The following is a 21952-nucleotide window of genomic DNA, read 5'->3' as shown; positions in this document are numbered from 1 at the left end:
CCAATAAACACGAAAGGCCCACCTATAAAGGTGGACCTCGCCACTTACCCGACCTCTTTAAGGAGGTCGGCCGCTACAAAGAGGTTCAGCTCTGCCTGACCTAACAAATAACTGCCTCCTTGAATCTCTCATATTATCTCTATCTCATCTAAAAGGTAGATCCCAACAAACTCTCAAGATAAAGGAAACGCTTATCTATCAAAAAAGATAGAACTACTCCAAGAAAGGTGGTCATCTACTCTACTATAATTATACTGGAACCCTGATGAGCGGATATTTTATACGCTTTTTGGCATCACTTTCATATAGTTTTTAGTAGTTTTTATTAAGTTTTTATAGGTTTTAGTGTTAAATTCACATTTTTGGATTCTACTATGAGTTTGTGTATTTTTGGGCAATTTCAGGTATTTTCTGGCTGAAATTGAGGAGGTGGAGCAGAAGTCTGATTCAGAGACAGAGAAAGTACTGCAGATGTTGTCCAAATCTGACCTGCTTGCATTTGGAAGAGCTTTTTTGGAGCAACAAAAGTCCAAATGGAGCACTCTCAACGGATATGGAACGCTGACTTTCAGAGCTTTCCAGCAATATATAATAGTCCATACTTTGCTTCGGATTAGAAGGCCCAAAACTGGCGTCCAACGCCAGCTTCCTTCCCCCTTCCTGGCGTCTAGCACCCAAAGAGCAGAGCCTAACGTTCAAAGGCCCAAAGAGGACCCCCTAACTAGCATTCCACGTCCAAGGAGCCTCATAGCACGTGGATCTTATTAAAGCTCAGCCCAAACACTCACCAAGTGGGCCTCAGAAGTGGATTTTAGCACTAAATAGACTGTTTTACCCTTACTAGTCATCTGTTTAGTATTTAAAGGATCTTATTCATGTAATTTTTAGAGACTTAGAGGTCTAAGAACCTTTTACACCTCCCGCTGAAGGAGGTCTGCCATATTCACATTTTTCACTATTGTTTTACCTTCAGTATGAGTTTCTAAACCTCCTAAGTTGAGGGGAAGAGCCCTGTTGAGTCCTATGAATTAATTAAAGTACTATTTCTTCTTCTTCGATCCGTGTCTGATCTATCTCTAAGATGTATATTCCGATCTTCATCGTGGTGAATAGGACGATCTGACAATTTGGCTCTGTTCATCACATTAAGACGAACGTGCCTGACAAATACTCGCGTCTACTTGGGTTCGTGTGAATACTTGGCCGGAAAGCATGAACGAACAGCTATGCTTATACATCTCTCAGACGGTTAATCCACGATTTTGTTGGGGACTTCTCGAGACAACAGTTCAGCCGATCTCCTAGGAGATTAAGGTCTCCGTGGTATAGGCTAGAATTCATAGAAGTAGCGTTCTCTGATCCGGAAGATTCGACCTTGTCTGTGGCGCTTTGAGTAGGATCGCTAAGAGAACGATTTGCTAAGAGCTTCACCCTCCGTCAGATTGAATGACCACGGGCAATGGCATTCAACCTGTAGCAGAGAAGATCAAGGACCTTTAGCGTGACTTTGATCACTTACAGCCTGCCATAAAAGAAGATCACTCACAAGCAAGGAAGACAGTAGTACCAGAGTTACTTCAGAAAGACAAAGCAACTCCAACTCTCAATCTAATCCTATCACTTATTCCTTTCACAACTTATGAGAAATGTTATGTTTATATCACTGATAATCCAACTCCTTCTGATTCCGCCTGACTAAGACCTGCAAGAAAATCATAGCTTGCTTCAAGCCACAATCCTCGTGGGATCGACCCTGACTCGCTCAGGTATTACTTGGACGACGCAGTGCACTTGCTGGTACTGCTGCTGTTGTACGAAATAGTGTGGATTTTGCGTACACGCGCACCAAGTTTTTGGCGCCGTTGCCGGGCATTATTGAGTTTGGACAAACTGTCGGGTTGTTTTGCTCCTTAGATCAGGTAAGTTTATTTTATTTTATTTTAATTGAGTCTTTAATTTTTGTTTTCTTCTTCTTCAATTTTTGAAAATTCTTACAACTTTTTTCAAAAATATTTTTCTTTTCTTTGTTTAATTTTTGTTCTTGATTTGAGTCTCTGTTTGTGTTCTTGTTGAGTCTTTTAATTTTATTTTTCCTTCTCTAATTTTCGAAAATTTTAAAGAATTTTTCAAAAATATTTTTATTTTCTTTGCTTAATTTGTGTTCAATTGGTTAGAGCGTTGTGCTTATGTTTTTGGTAAAATTTCGTGTTTTTTGAATCTTTCTTTCTAAAAATTTTCAAAAATAATTTTTCTTTGTTTAAATCTTGTGTCAAGTCTTTAAGTTTGGTGTTTTCTTTTTATTTTTCTTGCAATTTTCGAAAATTTGGTCTTGGTTTTCTAAAAAATTATAAGTTTTGTGTCTTTTTTATGTTCTTGTGTTCTTTGAGTCTTTAAATTTTGTTCTTTGTGTTCTTGTTCATCTTCAAAGTGTTCTTAAGTCTTGTATGTGTATTGATCTTAAAATTTTTAAGTTTGGTGTCCCTTGGTATTTTCCTTCAAAATTTTCGAAAAAACAAGGGTGCTAGATCTAAAAATTTTAATTCTTGTGTCTTTTTTATATTTTTCTCTCTCATCATCAAATTCAAAAAATAAAAAGAAAAGATCTTTTCTAACTAAGTTTTAGCATAATTTTCAAAAATTAACAAAAAATTCAGATTTTTATTTTTAAAATTTTATCTTATCTTATCTTAGTTGTCAAGTTTTCAAAAATCAAAATTTTCAAAAATAAAAATCATATCATACCTTTTTTTTAAAATTTAAAAATCTTATCTTATCTTTTTCAAAATTCAAAAATCTCATCTTATCTTTTTCAAATTTTGAATTTTTAAAAATTAAATCTTTTTCAAAATCAATTTTCTAATCTCATCTTTTTGTTTCTTATCTTATCTTTTTTTAATTTCAAATTTTAAATCTTTTCTTATCTTATCCTTTATTTTCATTTTTATTTTTTTCTCTTTTCTTAATTAATATCTTATCTTCTCTCTCATCTTTTTCAAAACCACCTAACTAACTCTTCCCTCTCAAATTTTCAAAAATACTTCTCCTATTTCTCTCTCATATTTTTCAAAACCTCCTAACTAACTCTTCCTTCCTTAATTTTCGAAAATAATATCTTCTTCTTCTCTCTCTTCTTTTTCAAAACTACCTAACTAACTCTCTTCTCTTCCAAATTTTCGAAAACTTCCCTCTCTTCTCTCTCTTCTATTTTCGAAAATTCAACAATTAAAATTTAAATTTTTTTAAATTATTTACTTAATTTTCAAAAATAATTAAGTAATTAAATAAAAATAAAAATATTTTAATTTACTTTTTCTATATATACTTCTTCTCTTCTCATCTCTATTCATTCAACTATATTCGATTCTTTGCTTATAATTCTTTATCTTATTTCCTTTCTTCTTCACATCTCACTTGGAGCTTCTTGCCAATTGGCATAGAAAGCTTTCTTGTGATTTTTCTTCCATCTTCTCAAATTTCATCATCTCTTATTTACTCTTATCTATTACTTCTAAGGTAATTTTTTTCTCTACTTATTTCATTTATTTTTATTTTTTATTTTTAATTTTTTTCTTCTTCTTCTTTCTCTACTTCTGACTTTAAGGAGGAGCTTCTTGCCAATTGGCATAAAGAACTTTCTTCCTTTCCATCTTTTTTTGGCTTCTTATTTATGACCAGGAACAGGGATAAAGAACCTCTCTTAACTCCTGATCCTGAACCTGAAAAGACTCTGAGGAGGTGTTTACAACAAGCTAAAGCACAACACTCAGGAAGAGACCTTTCAGAAAGTTTTGAACAAGAATTGGAGGACATGGCCGAACCACAAGAGGAGCCTAGAAAGGTCCTTGGTGACTTCACCATGCCTACCTCTGACTTTTATGGCAGAAGCATTGCTGTACCTGCCATTGGAGCTAACAATTTTGAGTTTAAGCCTCAGTTAGTCTTTCTCTGCAGCAAAACTGCAAATTCCATGGACTTCTATTGGAAGATCCACATCAGTTCTTGGCAGAATTCTTACATATCTGTGATACGGTAAAGACTAATGGAGTTGATCCTGAAGTCTATAAGCTGATGTTTTTTCCTTTTGCTTTAAGAGACAGAGCTAAGTTTTGGTTGGATGCCCAACCAAGAGAGAGTCTTGACTCTTGGGAAAAGCTTGTAAATGCTTTTCTTGCTAAGTTCTTTCCTCCTCAAAGGATGAGCAAAATTAGAGTGGCAGTACAAACCTTCAGAGAAAGAGAAGGTGAATCCCTCTATGAAGCTTGAGAAAGATACAAGCAACTGATCAGGAGATGTCCTCCTGACATGCTCTCAGAGTGGTCCATCATATGCATGTTCTATGATGGCTTGTCTGAGATATCCAAGATTTTCGTAGATAGCTCTGTAGGTGGATCTCTCCACTTGAAGAAAATGCCTGCAGAAGCAAGAGAGCTCATTGAGATGGTTGCAAACAACCAATTCATGTACACCTCTGAGAGAAATCCTGTAAATCATGGAACCTTTTAGAAGAAAGGAGTTCATGAATTAAGACTCTGAATGTCATCCTGGCTCAGAATAAGATCTTGATCTAACAGGTCAACATGATCTCTCAACATCTCACTGGGATGCAAACTGTAGCTGGCAGTGCTCAGGAAGCCTCTCTTGAAGAAGAAGCCTATCATCCTGATCAACCCACCATGGAGGAGGTGAATTACTGGGAGAAGCCTATGGAAACACTTACAACCCTTCATGGAGGAATCATCCTAACCTCTCATGGAAGGATCAATAGAAACCTCAGTAAGGTTTCAATCAAAGTGGTAGGAACCAGAATAGGTTCAACAACAGACCACTATTCCCATCTTCTCAAGGAAAAATGGAGACTTCTAAGCAGAGCCTCTCTGACTTAGCCACCCTAGTCTCCAGCCTCACTAGACCACTCATAGTTTCATTAATGAAACAAGGTCCTCCATTAGAAATTTCGAGGTACAAGTTGGTCAACTGAGCAAGAGGATCCCTGAGATCCCTCCTGACACTCTTCCCAGTAATACTGAGGTTAATCCTAGAGAAGAATGCAAGCCCATAACCATGGAGGTTGAGGCCGAATTGGAGGAGAATGGGAAGGAATTGAACGCTAGTGAAGAAGCCTTCACTGGGCGTTCAACACCCAGAATGCTAGAGGGACTGGCGTTTAACGCCAGTCAGGGTAGACAGCAAGGGCGTTCAACCCCCACTAAGCTGACAGAGCTGGCATTGAACGCCAGTCAAAGAACACCCTTTGAGTGCCTAGATCCCACTCAAGACCCCTCTAGCCCAGAACCAAAGGAAACCATAAAGACTATTGAGCTTCCTTTGAATGCACTTCTACAGTGCATAGGTTGTGATGACTACTCATCCTCAAGTGAGCATGAAGACACTAGGGAAGAGCAAGTTGCTCGTTTCCTAGGAGCTCTAATGAAACTGAATGCCAAGCTATTTAGTACAAAGCCTCTGGAGGAAGAACTTCCTCTGCTGACCAAAGAACTCCATGCTTTGGTTCAACAAGAGCTACCTCAGAAGCTTCTAGACTCTGGACGCTTTCTGATTCCTTGCACCATAGGCACTATGGCCTTTGATAAGGCTCTGTGTGACCTAGGGTCAAGCATCAACCTCATGCCACTCTCTGTAATGGAGAAGTTGGGCATACTTGAGGTACAAGCTGCACACGTCTCTTTAGAGATGGCAGACAAGACCATGAAGAAGCCATATGGCTTAGTGGAGGATGTCTTGGGTTAAAGTTGAAAGCCACTACATCCCTGCAAACTCCATTGTCTTGGACATAGGAAAGGATAAGAATGACTGTGTCATCCTTGAAAGACCTTTCCTAGCCACAGCTAATGCTATCATTGATGTGGCTAAGGGAGAACTAACCCTAAAGTTAGGGGAGGATCACATCTTATTTAAGATGTCTCAACCCAATTCTCCCTATAAAAGAGAGATAACAGTGCAATACCTAGTGTGCCAACCCTCTCTTTCTGTGCAGAGCCCCCATACATCAATTCTAAGTTTAGTGTTGGGCAGCCCTCAACAAGCTCTACGCACAAAGGTACTAAGAAGAAAGTACCTAAAGGCTGGAAGGACAAGAAAGTCCCAACTGAAGGCCTCTCACCTGGCATGAGAGTTGTCTTCACTAAGAATCCAGTCCTACCACATACAGTGAAATGTGTCCTATTTCTAGAGCATGTAGAGCTCATTCATGAGAGGACAGAAAGGAAATTCACTGTAAGGGATGAAAATCTGAGCTCTTACTCACCTCCTTAAGGAGCTGAAGGTCAAGCTAGTGACTTTAAAAGAGTGCTTGTTGGGAGGCAACCCAACTTTACTCAACCATTTATTTTCTTTTCAATTGTCAGAGTCATGATCATATGCATCAGGCAAGAGACAGATTTCACAGCAGTGAAAATAGAACACTCCAAGTGCAGTGTTAAAGTTGAACACCAGCGAGGAAGCCCTCCTGAGCGTTCAACGCCCCAAGAGGGGAGCATTGCTGACGTTGAACACTAGCCAAGGAGCAGCCCCTGGGTATTCAAACGCCAATGCAGAGAAGCAGGGAAACTAGATTTTCCAGCCTCTCAGGACCAAGAGGTCCCACAGAAGCTCCACCTACCCCACCTTCTTCTCCCCATTGATCATATTTGTTCGAGGATGAGCAAAAATCTTAAGTTTAGTGTTGCAAAAGCTTTGCTTTGTGACATCTACCACTCTTAAGTATAGAAGAAGAGGATGGAGCAAATTAGAGAGTATGCACATGAGCCTGTGCAGCCGCCTCAACAAAGACAAAGCAGTGACATTGAAGAGATCAAGCACTACATGAGATCCTCAAGGAGAAGCATTAGCCACCATCATTTAGGTGGATTCATTCTCTTTTACTCCTTTCTTGTTATTTTTCTGTTTTCTGTCTGTTTATCTGCTTTCTTGTCCTAGTTGCATGATCATTTGCATTGATGTCTTAAAAAGTTGTAAAATATTCCATATCTCTCTCACATTGCTTAAATAAAAATTTTTATTGAAAAGAACTGAGAGATGCATGAATTTCAAGTTTAAAATAAGATTAGTTTAATTAGATTCATGTGGTGTCATTTGCTTTTATTTTCTGAATGTATGAAATAAACAGTGCATATTTGAAGTTGAAATTTTAGAATATTGGCTCTTGAAAGAATAAAGGAAAAGGAAAAGTATTATTGATAATCTGAAAAATCCATAAATTGATTCTTGAAGTAATAAAAAGTAGCAAAAAGCAAAACAAAAAGCATGTTGCAAAAGAAAAAAATTATTATGCATGCGAAAAAAAGAAAAAAAAATGGCGAAAAAGAAAAAAAAATAAAGAGCAGAAAAATCCATTATTGCCCAAAAATCCAGGAAAAGGAGGGCAGATTGAAAAAGCCAGTAACCCTTTAAACCAAAAGGCAAGGGTAAAAGAACCCAAGGCTTTGAGCATCAGTGGATAGGAGGGCCCAAAGGAAATAAAATCCTAGCTTAAGCGGCTAACTAAGCTATCCCTAACTATGTGCTTGTGGCGTGAAGGTGTCAAGTGAAAAGCTTGAGACTGAGCAGTTAAAGTCGTGGTTCAAAGCAAAAGAGTGTGCTTAAGAACTCTGGACACCTCTATCTGGGGACTCTAGCAAAGCTGAGTCACAATCTGAAAAGGTTCACCCAGTTAAAGTGTTTGTGGCATGAATGTATCCGGTGGTAATACTGGAAAACAGAGTGCTTAGGGTCACGGCCAAGACTCAAAAAGCTGTGTTCAAGAATCAAAATAAGCCTAACTAGGAGAGTCAATAATATCATCTAGATTCTAAGTTCCTAAAGATGCCAACATCTCTGAGTTTCAATGGATAGTGAGATGCCAAAACCATTCAGAAGCAAAAAGCTACTAAGTCCCACTTATCTGATTTTAACTAAGTTTCATTTGAAACTTAGAAATTTATTGTATCTTAATTTTCTTTTGTATCCTACTATGTTTTTAGTTTCTTGGGGACAAGCAACGGTTTAAGTTTGGTGTTGTGATGAGCGAATATTTTATACGCTTTTTGGCATCACTTTCATATAGTTTTTAGTAGTTTTTATTTAGTTTTTATTAAGTTTTTATAGGTTTTAGTGTTAAATTCACATTTTTGGATTCTACTATGATTTTGTGTGTTTTTGGACAATTTTAGGTATTTTCTGGCTGAAATTGAGGAGCTGAAGCAGAAGTCTGATTCAGAGACAGAGAAAGCACTGCAAATGCTGTCCAAATCTGACCTGCTTACATTTGGAAGAGCTTTTTTGGAGCTAAAAAGGTCCAAATGGCGCGATCTTAATGGATATGAAAATCTGCCTTTCATATCTTTCCAGCAATATATAATAGTCCATACTTTGCTTCGGATTAGAAGGCCCAAAACTAGCATCCAATGCCAGCTTCCTACCCCCTTCCTGGCGTCGAGCGCCCAAAGAGCAGAGCCCAACGTCCAAAGGCCCAAAGAGGACCCCCTAGCTGGCATTCCACGCCCAAGGAGCCTCATGGATCTCATTAAAGCTCATCCCAAACACTCACCAAGTGGGCCTCAGAAGTGGATTTTAGCACTAAATAGAATATTTTACCCTTACTAGTCATCTGTTTAGTATTTAAGGGATCTTATTCATGTAACTTTTAGAGACTTAGAGGTCTCAGAACCTTTTACACCTCCTGCTGAGGGAGGTATGCCATATTCATGTTTTTCACCATTGTTTTACCTTCAGTATGAGTTTCTAAACCTCCTATGTTGAGGGAAGGAGCCCTGCTGAGTCCTATGAATTAATTAAAGTACTATTTCTTCTTCTTCGATCAGTGTCTGATCTATCTCTAAGATGTATATTCTGATCTTCATCGTGGTGAATAGGAAAATCTGAAAAATTGGCTCTGTTCATCACATTAAGACGAACGTGCTTGACAAACACCCACGTCTACTTAGGTTTGTGTGAATACTTGGCCAGAAAGCACGAACCAACAGCTATGCTTATACATCTCTCAGACGGTTAATCCACAATTTCATTGGGGACTTCTTGAGACACCAGTTCAGCCGATATCCTGGGAGATTAAGATCTTTGTGGTATAGGCTAGAATCCATAGAAGCAGCGTTCTCTGATCCTGAAGATTCGACCTTGTCTGTGGCGCTTTGAGTAGGATCGCCAAGAGAACAATTTGCTAATAGCTTCACCCTCCATCAGATTGAATGACCATGGGCAATGGCGTTCAACCTGTAGCAGAGGAGATCAAGGACCATTAGCGTGGTGATGAATCCATATTTTATGGTGTTTATTTGCTCTATGTGGGTGGATTTCATCAACTTTTCTTGCATTTATCCATTGAAATAGCATAGTTTCATAATTTCTCCCTAAATTATGCTTGAAAGTGAAAACATGCTTTTTAAGTTTATAATTGCTAAGTTTATTCACTTTAATTCCATTCGATGCCTTGATGTGTTTGTTGAGTAATTTCAGACTTACAAGGCAAGTATGGATTGAAGAAGTGGAAGGAAAGCATGCAAAATGGGAGAATTCAAGAAATGAAGGATTTGTAAAGCTGGCAGTTCTGACCTCTTGGTACTAAAGTGATCATAACTTGAGTTACAGAGGTTCAAATGAGGCGGTTTTAGCGGAATTGGAAAGCTAACGTTCGGGGCTTCAAAATGATATATAATTTGCTATAGTGGACATAAGTCTAAGTGTGCGTACGCACACAATTTGTGCGTTCGCACAAGTCAGAAAATAGCAAGTGTGCAAGACGCACACAATTGTGCGTCCGCACAGGTCCTGGCACGTGAGCTCATTAACTGCAAACCGCTGGGGGCGATTTCTGGGCCTCCAAAACCCAATCCAACTCATTTCTAAAGCTATTTCAAGCCAAATTGAAGAGGGATGAAGGGGGGAGCACTTAGGTTTAGGTTTTTACATGTTTTATTTAGTTTTTCTAGAGAGAGAAGCTCCTCCTTCTCTCTAGAACTAGGATTTCTTAGTTTAATTTCCTTGTAATTGCTACTTTTAATTCTTGTTTTAATCTAGTTTCTTCTACCTTTCTTTGTTCTATTGTCTTAATTTCTTTGTTTATCTTGTTAATTTCTCATTTTATTTGTCTTTTATGTTTATGCACACTCTTGTCACTTGAATTTACATTCAATGCAATTTTATGTTTCATGTTATTTATTGCTTTATTGAGTTGCTATATTTATTTTTCTTGCTTAGTAGTTGTAGTATTTATTATTTCTTGTCATTTTACCATGCTTTCTTTACATGCTCACCAAGTGTTTGACAAAATATTTGGTTGGATTTTTGCTTAGTTTTTCACACTCTTGGTTGGGAAATTGGATAATTGGGTGAACTTGAGTGGTGGATGTCCATTCCACATTGTGTGAGGGTTGTTAATTAATTTGGTTTCCCTTGACTCTAAGTGACCCATTAGTGTTCACTTAGGACTTAGGAATTGAGATTAATTATGCCAAGTTGACTTATCCTCGATGTAGGGTTGACTAATTGGGATTAATTCACACACAATTACCATGTTTGTAGTCCACAACTAGGATAGGAATCCTTAATTATCCACTTCTTGCAAAGAGTCCTTTTTAGCTTTCAATTTCCATTTTCATTGTCTTTACTTGCCTTCATTTAATTTCTTGCATGTTAAGCTACCTTCTTGCATTTTAATTTCTTGCTCCTTGCAATCACAACCCCCAATCCCTCATAGCCAATAATTGTACACTTAATTGAAACTCCTAGGGAAGACGACATGAGGCTAAATTACTCTCGGTTTAAATTAGAAATATTAAACTTTGATGTTTGGGATTTAATTTGCCGGTTTAGTCTATACTTGCAACGTAAGTTATCTTGGGTGGAAAAATCCAAACCGGTGCAAAATCCTACTCATCACATGGCTTTGATCACTTACAGCCTGCCATAGAAGAAGATCACTCACAAGCAAGGAAGACAGTAGTACCAGAGTTACTTTAGAAAGACAAAGCAACTGCAACTCTCAATCTAATCCTATCACTTATTTCTTTCACAACCTATGAGAAATGTTATATTTATATCACTGATAATATAACTCCTTCTGATTCTGCCTGACTAAGACCTGCAAGACAATCATAGCTTGCTTTAAGCCACAATCCTCGTGGGATCGACCCTGACTCGCTCAGGTATTACTTGGACGACCCAGTGCACTTGCTGGTACTACTGCTGTTGTACGAAATAGTGTGGGTTTTGCATACACGTGCACTAAACCCCCAGGTATAAGACACGTTCTAATCTACTAAAAAGCTAATTAAAGCCCTTGCTAACTTAAGCATCAGAGTCTCTTGCAAGTACCAACCCCAACCTCCTCACAAGGAACTCGGACAGGCGACACCTCAGCACCAAAGAGGTCAGATGCTGCCACCTAAAAGGACCTAGACCTTATGTTCAGGCCCAAATCAACATTTTAGGTAACCCCCGGCAATAAAACAGCAGCAACAATAGATACAAACGAAGATACTTTCAAACAAAGAAGAGAAATCTTTTGAAAATTTTCACAAACAGTCCCCACCTACCAAGCGCTTCACACAATAAGAAAATGCAAACCCAACAATAAGCAAGTCTTGTACAAGTTAAAAAGGAGAATCCAAGGGGAAGGACAAGATGAAACCAACCTGGAAGAAGATCGCGAAGAAGGGAAAACCTCGAACAGCTCCTCTCCCCGAAACGACGAATACAGAAAGGTTGCAGAAATACAAGAAAGTGAAAATCTTGAAGCAAAACAAAAGTGGATGAACCACACGAACATAAGAAAACTCTTTGTGAAAAGGAAAACAAAGCTGTTCTTTCAAAAAGTGGAGAAAGCGGCACATAAGAAGCAAAGGAAGTCTCTTTATAAGAAACAATGAAGCCTAAACGGACCCAAACAGTTCCAGAACTCATTAAAAACTTGTGCGGACTTCTAGGAGCAGCGGCCGCACAAACGTCCACTTAGCATGAAAGTCCCGACGTTCAAGAATTTTGAACAAATCGGACATCCCGACAAAGTTGGTCCAATGTCGACGAAAGAAGGTGCAACATGCTTGAGCCCGACCTCTACGAAGGAACGCCCTCAAGCAGGGGCACTGTTCTTACTCTGGTCCAAGCAAATAAAGAGCCAGGCCCAATAAACACGAAAGGCCCAGCCATAAAGGTGGACCTCGCCACTTACTCGACCTCTTTAAGGAGGTCAGACCGCTACATGGTTGTCCAGCTCTGCCTGGCCTAGCAAATAACTGCCTCCTTGAATCTCTCATATTATCTCTACCTCATCTAGAAAGTAGATCCCAAAAAACTCTTAAGATAAAGTAAACGCTTATCTATCAGAAAAGATAGAACTACTCTAACAAAGGTGGTCATCTACTCTACTATAAATACACTGGAACCCCCAGGTATAAGACACATTTTAATCTACTAAAAGCCTGCTTAAAGCCCTTGCTAACTTAAGCATCGGAGTCTCTTACAGGTACCACCCCGAACCTCTTCACGAGGAACTTGGACAGGCAGCACCTCAGCACCAAAGAGGTCGGACGCTGCAACCCAAAAGGACCTGGACCTCACGTTCAGGATAATAATAATAATAATAATAATAATAATAATAATAATAATAATAATAATAATAATAATAATGTTGGTCAAAAAATAATTAATTTCGAAGAAGAGAGTTGCTCGAAAGGGTAGTGAGTGAGCTGTTGTAAGGGAGTTGGTATCAAAGAGATCTTGTGTTTAAGGGCATCGATGCAGAGTTTGATTAGCTTAACAAGTCAAGGAGATATTCGAAGAAGTGAATCAAAGATTTTGAGATTCAAAGGTTGTTTTTCAGCTGTTACTAGATCAAGCAAAAGAGCGGGAATAGTTACCCACGTTTTTCACACACATGAAAGTTACACTTCAAATTGATTGGTTAGGAAATGGCTATAAATAAGAGAGGGCTCGAAGATACAAGGTTTAGAACTTTGCTTTAGAAATTACTCATGCACACTCACATCCCAGGGACTTTCTGAGTCTGCTTCAAATCAATTTTCTATAGGGTTCCTTCCACATGTCTTTATTTTCCATTTATCTTTCTACAAACTTTATTTTTCATGCAAATTTATATTTCAAGCAACATTTACTTTACTTTCTCAATTTTATGTTTCGAAACCCTTTAATTTCCATGTCAGAAGTCCTTTGATTCAATCGAAGGCATTTTACTGCTTTGTTTAAATTCAATGCAAACTATTTTAATTCCAGTCAATCCTATTTTCAAAGTTTTTATTTATGTCTTTTTTATCTTTACTTTAAATCTTGTCTAATTTGAGAATATTTGATGCACTATTAGAAAACTGGTACTCGCAAAAAAGATGAGTTCGTTTCGCTCTCAGACCATTAGAATCGAACCACCATCGATTTGCTAAAAATTAACAAAACAAATTGGCATGCCCGGTGGGACAGTTTTAAATTGAAGTGTGTCAAATGATTTTAGTGTTATTTAGTGCATGCAATTAAGGAGTGGAAGAATTATTCACATGGCTGACAAAGTTTTGAATGTGAATGGTGGTTCGGCCACAAATGATAGTGCACCAGTAAATGTACAACCTTCGGATGTTATTTCACGTTCAGAATGGGTTGTTGTAAATGAAAGTGTGGCAGTTACTAATGTGCAGGCTAGAAATAATGGGCTTAATACTCATCCACGTGGTAATCCACCACCGATTCAGCCCCAAGTAACTATTGGTTGGCCTCCTTATAGGTTCCTCCTGGTTATACTCCACCAGTAAATAGTTTTATTCCTCCGATCCGATTTGGGGGAACAAGTGGAGTAAAAAATGTTCAAAATCCACAACAACAATCCGAGTATTCTCGTGATTATAATGTGGGTTCTACATCGAATGCCTCTAATTCAGTAGCAGCATTTCGACAATATGTAGAAGAAAGCCATCGTGATTTGGTCAATTTATTGACACAGAAAATGACCACAATTCTAAATCCTATGATGGCTGATCACGAACCGAAGTTCGATCATCTTGCAAGGGAAGTCGAGCGAATTGCCCGAATTGTTGATTATGATGAAGGAGAAAGGCAAGATGCTAGAGGAAATAATAAGGGTTTTGAAAATTTATTTCAAAACGAAAATGATATTTTTAGAAACAGAAAAAATCCTCAATTAATTTCTCGTGGTCAAAATATAGATGATGTCCTGGCTCGGTTACACGCTAATCAAGTCGGTGAATGTTATCAAGTTACAAGAAATGTGGAAGATGTTTTAAATAGGGTTAGATTTAATATAGGGTTCATGAATCGACCCCACTTTATGTCAGCTTTTCTTCATAATTTTCAAAAGGCAGAAGTGCCAAGAGGAGTGAAAAATCCTAAGATAACCACAAAGTTTGCAGGAGAAGTTAGGGAATCGACTACTGAACATGTTGCTCGATATTTTGTTGAGATTGGAAATTTGGCTAGTGATGAAAATTTGAAAATCAAGTTTTTCCTTCTTCATTAACGAAGAATGCGTTTACTTGGTTCTCTAATCTTAGACCAAATTCAATAACAACATGAGCTCAGCTAGAAACTGCTTTTCATGCCCAATTTTATCGGCGAGAACTGAATGTGGCAGTTACTGACCTAGTGGCTTTGAAACGTGAAGATGGTCAAACCATTGATGATTACATGATTTGTTTCAAAAACTCTAGAAGTCATTGTTATGTGTCTCTTCCTGAAAGTGTAGTAAAGATAGCAATTATGGGGTTAGGATTTTATATGCGTTGAAAATTACTCAATGTGCATATTCCTGACTTAGCCCATTTGGCTGAGAGAGTTTGTCAAGTAGAAATTCTGAAGAAAGAAAAAGAGAAATATAAGAACAAAAGGAGGTTGAAGAGTAAACCTTTCTCTCGTAACGAGAAAGTTTCTTACGTGGCCATGGAATCTTCTAATGAGCAGTTTGATTTAGATGCAAAAGTTAATTTGTCTGAACTGAGGAAAGGCTCTCCTTATGTTTGTTCTTTACTTAAGAAAATCCCTAATAATGAGAAGTCGAATGATTCAAAAATGAAAAGTGGGAAAAGATATAGTTTTGATATTTCGAATTCTGATCAGATTTTCAATGTGTCACTTAAAAATAAACAGTTAATTTTACCTGAAGGCAGAACTTTGCTTTCAGTAAAAGATTTAAAAAAAATCTTATTGTAAGTTTCACCAAGCAACTAGTCATTTGACTAATAATTGTATTCGTTTCAGGGATTTGATACAAGAAGCCATCATGGAAGGACAGTTAAAATTCGATGATGGTAAGAAAGAAATGAAAGTTGATTCTGATCATTTCTATAGTGAAGCCAATTTCGCTGAGCTATATTTTGGTGTGAATATGTTTGGAATGTCTTATGACTTCGATGTGGCTTTAGGGGATTTTGAATAGAATGTCCGCTCTGCCTACCCTGGTGTGGGAGATGGATTGTTGGAGTTTTTGATGTAGCAGAAACTAAAAGATCGGGATGTGTCTCTGTGTCCTCGATGTAATGCAGTATTTGATGCTGAGGCTGCAGCAATCTTCGAAAAAAAAAGGATGAAAAAGGAATTGGCTCACAGAAAATAATAGGCCCATCAAAAATAGCCTATTCGACGAATGGAAGGGCAACGTTCTGGAGGCCCTCAGAAAGGCAATATTGCACCTATAAACCGCTCTCAAGCCATAGGTGTATAGTGGATTTGAAACTGCCAAGAGTTTCAGAACAGGAACACTCATTATAAGCGTAACCCACAGTGGAGGCATAGAGGTCCTTCTCGAGGTCGATATCCTTACTTTCATGGCTGAGCCAAAGGGTGTCCAAGGGGTAGAGGACGAAGAGGATGACAGCCACCCAAAGTATCTCTAGTTAACAAAGTCAAGGGGGCAACACCTTCTGTGCACTCTCGAATAGTCTTCCCGACTGATGGAGAGATGTATCCAAAGGGAGTTTCCTCCCCTATGAAGTTGGATAAAGGAAAAGTAGTAATTACTGCTTCTGATGGTGATAAAGATAAGGTGGCTGGTTTGGATGAAGAGTACTTTGAAGAAGGAGAAGATCAAATGGTTAGTACCATTTCGATTATCCCAATTGAGTATCTAGGAGAATATGAGGGTAATCCGGTGGAGGATTATGATGTTGATGATGAGGAAGCTTTTTCATTCATTCGATATGAGGATGAACCTGGTTATTTTCAAAGGCCCTCTGAGAAGCAAAAATCACATTTGCGCCCACGACACATTACCACAACCATGAGTAGGATAAAAATAAACAAAGTTCTGATTGATGGAGGAAAAGCTATTAGCCTCCTACCAGAAAGGATGTTGATGAAGATCGGAAAACATCCCGATGATTTAATCCCTACTAATATTTCAGTAACAGACTTCAGTGGTGCTTCGACCCTTGCTAAAGGTTTGGTTACTTTGTGAGTGAAAGTTGGATCCTCTGATCGAAATACCGTCTTCATTGCGGTGTCTTCAAAGGCTAGCTATAATGCCTTACTAGGATGTGATTGGATCCATGGGATTGGGGCTGTGCCGTCCACTATGCATCAAAGCATCCTCCTTTGGATAGATGATGGAAAACCTGAAGTAATTAAGGGTTATTTGAATCTGTATGTCGAGCAGTTGCACGTCAATTTCAGGGTGTATAGTCCTAAACTGAAACCTTTGAATGTTGACAGGGTACTTAATTCTTACAATTGTGAAAGGTGCTATTTGACTTCATAGGGTTTGAGGGTGAAGCTTTGTTATCCACAACTCAGTATTCCTCCGACTGGGTGTGATTGTTCAACATAAGTGGTGATTCGATGACATTCTTCGATGGCAAATGAACAAGATGTCTCGGATTATATGGTAACTTTAAATAAATATTTAAGTAATTTCCTTTCAGTAGAGACTAAAAATGATTCTTCTGATGAAGTCGAGTCATTTAGAAAAGTAGTTTCATCTTCTTCTTATGGTGTAGGTTTGATCCCTTCGGTCGAATTTAGTCATGGTTTAAATTCTTTCTATTCCCATATTCTAGTAATGTTATCAATCGAACTGATGCTGATATAGCAGAAGTACATTGTATTGAAAACAAAGCTGTTGTTAGTCCAGTGAATGATCAAGTTTGTTTCAATCCTAATGAATTTGTTTGTATGATTTAGAACCATTGGGTTTTGAAAAATATTCGGTAAAAGATGATGAAAATTTGAGAGGTTTTGAGTCACAAGATCCTTTAGAAGAAATTAATCTGGGATTTGTTGATGATGTTCGAATTACTTACGTATGTAAGGATCTTACAGTCCCATTTCGAACTAAATTATATCATCTTCTGCACAAATTTAAAGACTGTTTTTCTTGGGATTATCATGAGATGCATGATCTTAATCGTTCTCTTGTGGAATATCGACTAGCGTTAAAACCGAATGCTCGGCCCATAAAGCAAACACCTCAATGATTTGCTCCTGAAATTAACCAAAAGATTAAAGAGATTGAATGCTTGATTAAGGTGAAATTTATTCAAACCGCGTGTTATGTTGAATGGGTTTTGAATATTGTTCCTGTAATGGAGAAGAATGGAAAATTGAGAGTATGTATTGATTTTCGAGATTTGAATAATTCCACTCCAAAAGATGAATATTTTATACCCATAGCAGATATGTTAATTGATTCTACTGTAGGAAATGAAATTTTAAGTTTTATGGATGGTTATTCAGGATATAACCAAATCTTCATTGCAGAAGATGATGTGTCCAAAACTGCTTTTCGATGTCCTGGGACATTAGGCACATATGAATGGGTTATTATGCCATTCGGTTTGAAAAATGCTGGTGCAACGTATCAACGTGCCATGAATACTATTTTTCATGAGTATATTAGAAAATTCATGGAGGTATATATCAATGATGTTATGCTTAAGTTGGACTTTGTGTCTTAACACATCGATCATTTGAGAAAATCATTTATCACTATGTGGAAAAAAGGTTGAAAATGAATCCTTTAAAATGTGCATTCGGTGTATTAGTCAGGAATTTCTTAGGATTGTGGTCCAAAAAAAGGGGGTTGCTATTAATAAAAATAAGGCTGATGCAATCTTGGCATTATCCCCTCCTAAATCAAAAAAAGAAAGTACAATCTTTTCTTGGAAAGATTAACTATTTTAGAAGATTTATATCGAACCTTTTAGGTCAAACTCGAGTATTTACACCATTGGTGATAAAGAAATAAAAGATAAACAAAACAAGAATTGAAATTGAATAGAAAAGATAAATTGTCCACAACATGGTTTCATCACGAAACCAAAAAGGAGTTTTCAAACCTCTAAATCATTCTATATTATGACTATCCTAGTTTATGAGGTATTTATAACCTGTTATTAGGTTAAAACAAAGAAAACCCTAAAGCCCATAAACAAAAGACCCAATCTAGTAATTAAATAAATAAAATCAAAATATATCAAATTAAATTAAAATATTTTAAAAATATAAACTAATATCTTCTAAATAACACTTAAACTCTTCATATCACGAACATTTGAAGCACGTATCATTCTCCTCCTTTTCAAAAAAGATTCGTCCTCGAATCTTGTAGGTGGAAAAAATAGTATATGAAAAGAACAATAATTATTACAAGAAGATAATTTTTTTTTCTTTTTTTTCCCTTCCTTTTTGTATTTTTTTCTCTTTTTTTTTACACTGATGTTTTTTTTAAACAATAATGAAACGCAAACAGAAAATAAGAACACAAGAATTTAAAGAAAGACACGACAAACACTTGACTCTTTTTTCATGATAAAAGAAGAACGAATATAAATTAATAAGAATTAATCTAATACCTGAGCTCTGATATCAAATGATAAAGAAATATAAGATAAACAAAACAAGAATTGAAATTAAATAGAAAAGATAAATTGTACTTGAAATAAAAACAAAAAAAATGATAGGTTGAAATTGAATACAAAGAGAATCACTCTACTTTCTACCCAATTTCTTGACGCATCAAGAAAGGGACTCCTCATCCTAACTTGTTAATGCCATAGTTTGGGAATTAAATCGAAGGGACTCCTCAACCTTCTACCCAATTCCCCGATGCAACAAGAGAGGGACTCCTCAACTTTAATTGTCCACACCATGGTTTCATCACGAAACCAAAAAGGGGTTTTCGAACCTCTAAATCATTCTATATTACGAGTATCCTAGTTTATGAGGTATTTATAACCTCTTATTAGGTTAAAACAAAGAAAACCCTAAAGCCCATAAACATAAGGCCCAATCTAGTAATTAAATAAACAAAATCAAAATATATCAAATTGAATTAAAACATTCTAAAAATGTAAACTAATATCTTCTAAATAACACTTAAACTCTTCATATCACGAACATTTGAAGCACGTATCAATTGGTGAAACTTAAAAGATGAATCTCAGTTCGAATGGACAGAAGAACATCAAGAGGCTTTTGAATCACTTAAAGCTTATTTGTCCAGAGCTCTAGTAATGGGAAACATTCACCCTCATGAGCCTTTAAAATTATATATTGCGGTATCTTTGAACACAATTGGGTGTATGCTGGCTCAAGATGATGAAAATGGTCATGAATGAGCCGTTTATTACCTTAGCTGGGTATTAACTGATATCGAGACCAGGTATTCACCCATCGAAAAATTGTGCTTGTCTTTATACTATGGTTGCACAAAGTTAAAGTATTATATGGTTGCCAAACTGACCTTATTAACTATATGTTGACTTATCCGATGTTGAGAGCTCGAGTAGAAAAATGGATGTTAGCCTTAACAGAATTTGATTTACAGTATGTTCCAGCAAAGGCTGTAAAAGGTCAGATCATTGCAGATTTTCTAGTAGACTATTCGAATAATCACAATGACCAAGGGAAAAACATAATTGATGTTCATGTCGATTACTAGAAATTGTATTTTGATGGTTCAAAACATAAGGACGGTGCTGGTGTAGGGATTTTAATTATTTCACCAAAGGGGGTTCCATCAGAATTTCTATTTGAGTTGAAGTACCCTTGTTCGAATAATGTGGCCGAATATGAGGCTTTAATATTAGGCCTCGAAATCTTGATTGGAAAAAGGGGCTTTAGAAATTCAAATCTTTGGGGATTCTCAGTTAGTTTTGAAATAGTTATTGAAGGAGTTTAAATGTAACAATGAGAAGTTGCAAAAGTATTTAGCAACGGCATGGGAATTGCTAATTTCTTTTCGAAAAATTTTATTAGTTCATTATTTCGAGAATTCAAAAGGAAATTTCTAATGAGTTAGCCCAAATTGCTTCGAGGTATAAGATATTCCCAGAAGTGCTAAAAAACTGGCAAAAATTCGTCAGATTTTAGTGCCTATTGATGAGAGAGAGGCTTTGTGTTTGGATGAATGGGAAGAGGATGATTGGAGAAAACCCATCGCCATTTATTTAAAAGATCCCAATATTCGAGTTGATAGGAAAGTGAAGTTGAAAGCAATGAATTTTGTATTGATGGCTGACTAGTTGTATAAGAAAGGAATTAATGGAAGCCTTTCGAGATGTTTAAGTCAAGCCGATCAGGATATAGCTTTAGGGGAAGTTCACAGAGGTATATGTGGGGCTCATCAGGCTGGGATGAAAATAAAATGGGTGTTACGTCGAAATTATGTCTATTGGCCTTCTATGGTTGAGGATTGCATCGATTATGTGAAAGCATGCCAAGAATGTCAACGTCATGGAGTGGTACAACAGATACCAGCATCTGAATTACATTCGATTATTAAACCATGGCCTTTTCGAGGATGGGCTTTAGATCTAATTGGATTGATACACCCTCCTTTGTCGAAAACCATAAATTTATTTTGTTAGCAATTGATTATTTCACGAAGTGGGTTGAAGTTGTTCCCTTAATAGAAGCTGGGCAAAATGAAGTGATAGACTTTATTGAGGAACATATAATCCATCGATTTGGAATTTCCCAAACCTTGAGTACTGATCAAGGTACTATGTTCACTGGTCAGCAAATTAATAATTTTGCAGCTTCGAGAAACATTAATATGGTTACTTCCACCCCCATATTATGCACAAGCCAATGGGCAAGTCGAGGCAGCAAATAAAATATTGATCAATCTGATCAGGAAATAAATTTGTAGTAGACCTCGAACTTGGCATGAGACTTTAAGTCAGGTATTGTGGGCTTATCGAAATTCACCAAGAGGGTCAACAGGTATTTCTTGTTATAAATTGGTGTATGGTCATGACGCAGTTTTACCATTAGAGGTTAATCTCAATATGGTGAGAATTTTGAGGCAAGAAGACTTGCCAGTTGATGATTATTGGAATGCAATTTATGATGAGTTGAATGAGTTAGACTCAGAATGTATTTTAGCCCTCGAAAATATGATTCGACAAAAAGAAAGTGTTACTCGAAATTATAATCATCGAATAAAAGAGAAACGTTTCTGTATAGGAGAATTGGTCTTAAAAGTTGTATTGCCAATAGAGAAAAAGTCAAGATTCCTTGAAAAATAGTCTCATACTTGGGAAGGACCTTTTCAAATAATCGAATTGTATTCTAGAAATGCGTATCGAATTGAAGATATCGATTCTGGAAATGTGATTAATTCGATAAATGGAAAATACTTGAAGCAATATCTATGTATGCCGAATCAAGATCAATAATATAAATAAATAAGCAAGAGTACGAAGAGAGTCATTATACATAAAAAGTGTTCTAAGTAGGTGGAATAGAATGTGCTAAGAATTCTGGTAAATTAGAGTAAAGTTGGACACTTTCATTGTCCAAGGCAGAAAGAGCTTCGATCTGGTCATATTCTTCATTTTGAGCTTTGTCAAACTGCTTCTCACATTCTTCTTGTTTGGCCTCTACAATGCAAAGCTCCTTGAACAATGTTTGTTTGAACTGAAGCCAAGGGTATAGCTAAGCCAGCTTTCCTTTTTCTAATTTTGGCCAATTTTTCATTGAT

The 21952-nt window shown here is 37.0% G+C and overlaps 1 long non-coding RNA gene across 1 annotated transcript in view; it reads left to right on the top strand.

The window, feature by feature from the left end:
* The window catches only part of LOC110267021, a 22350-nt gene extending 13396 nt beyond the window's left edge, over window positions 1–8954 (top strand). Inside the window, exons 2-3 of the long non-coding RNA XR_002354306.1 lie at window positions 4363–4368; window positions 8943–8954. This is a non-coding gene — a long non-coding RNA (uncharacterized LOC110267021). The remainder of the gene's footprint in view (window positions 1–4362; window positions 4369–8942) is intronic.

The sequence above is a fragment of the Arachis ipaensis genome, chromosome B09, assembly GCF_000816755.2.
Source record: "Arachis ipaensis cultivar K30076 chromosome B09, Araip1.1, whole genome shotgun sequence".
Classification (NCBI taxonomy): domain Eukaryota; kingdom Viridiplantae; phylum Streptophyta; class Magnoliopsida; order Fabales; family Fabaceae; genus Arachis; species Arachis ipaensis.
This window is presented reverse-complemented; position numbering and strand designations above follow the sequence as displayed.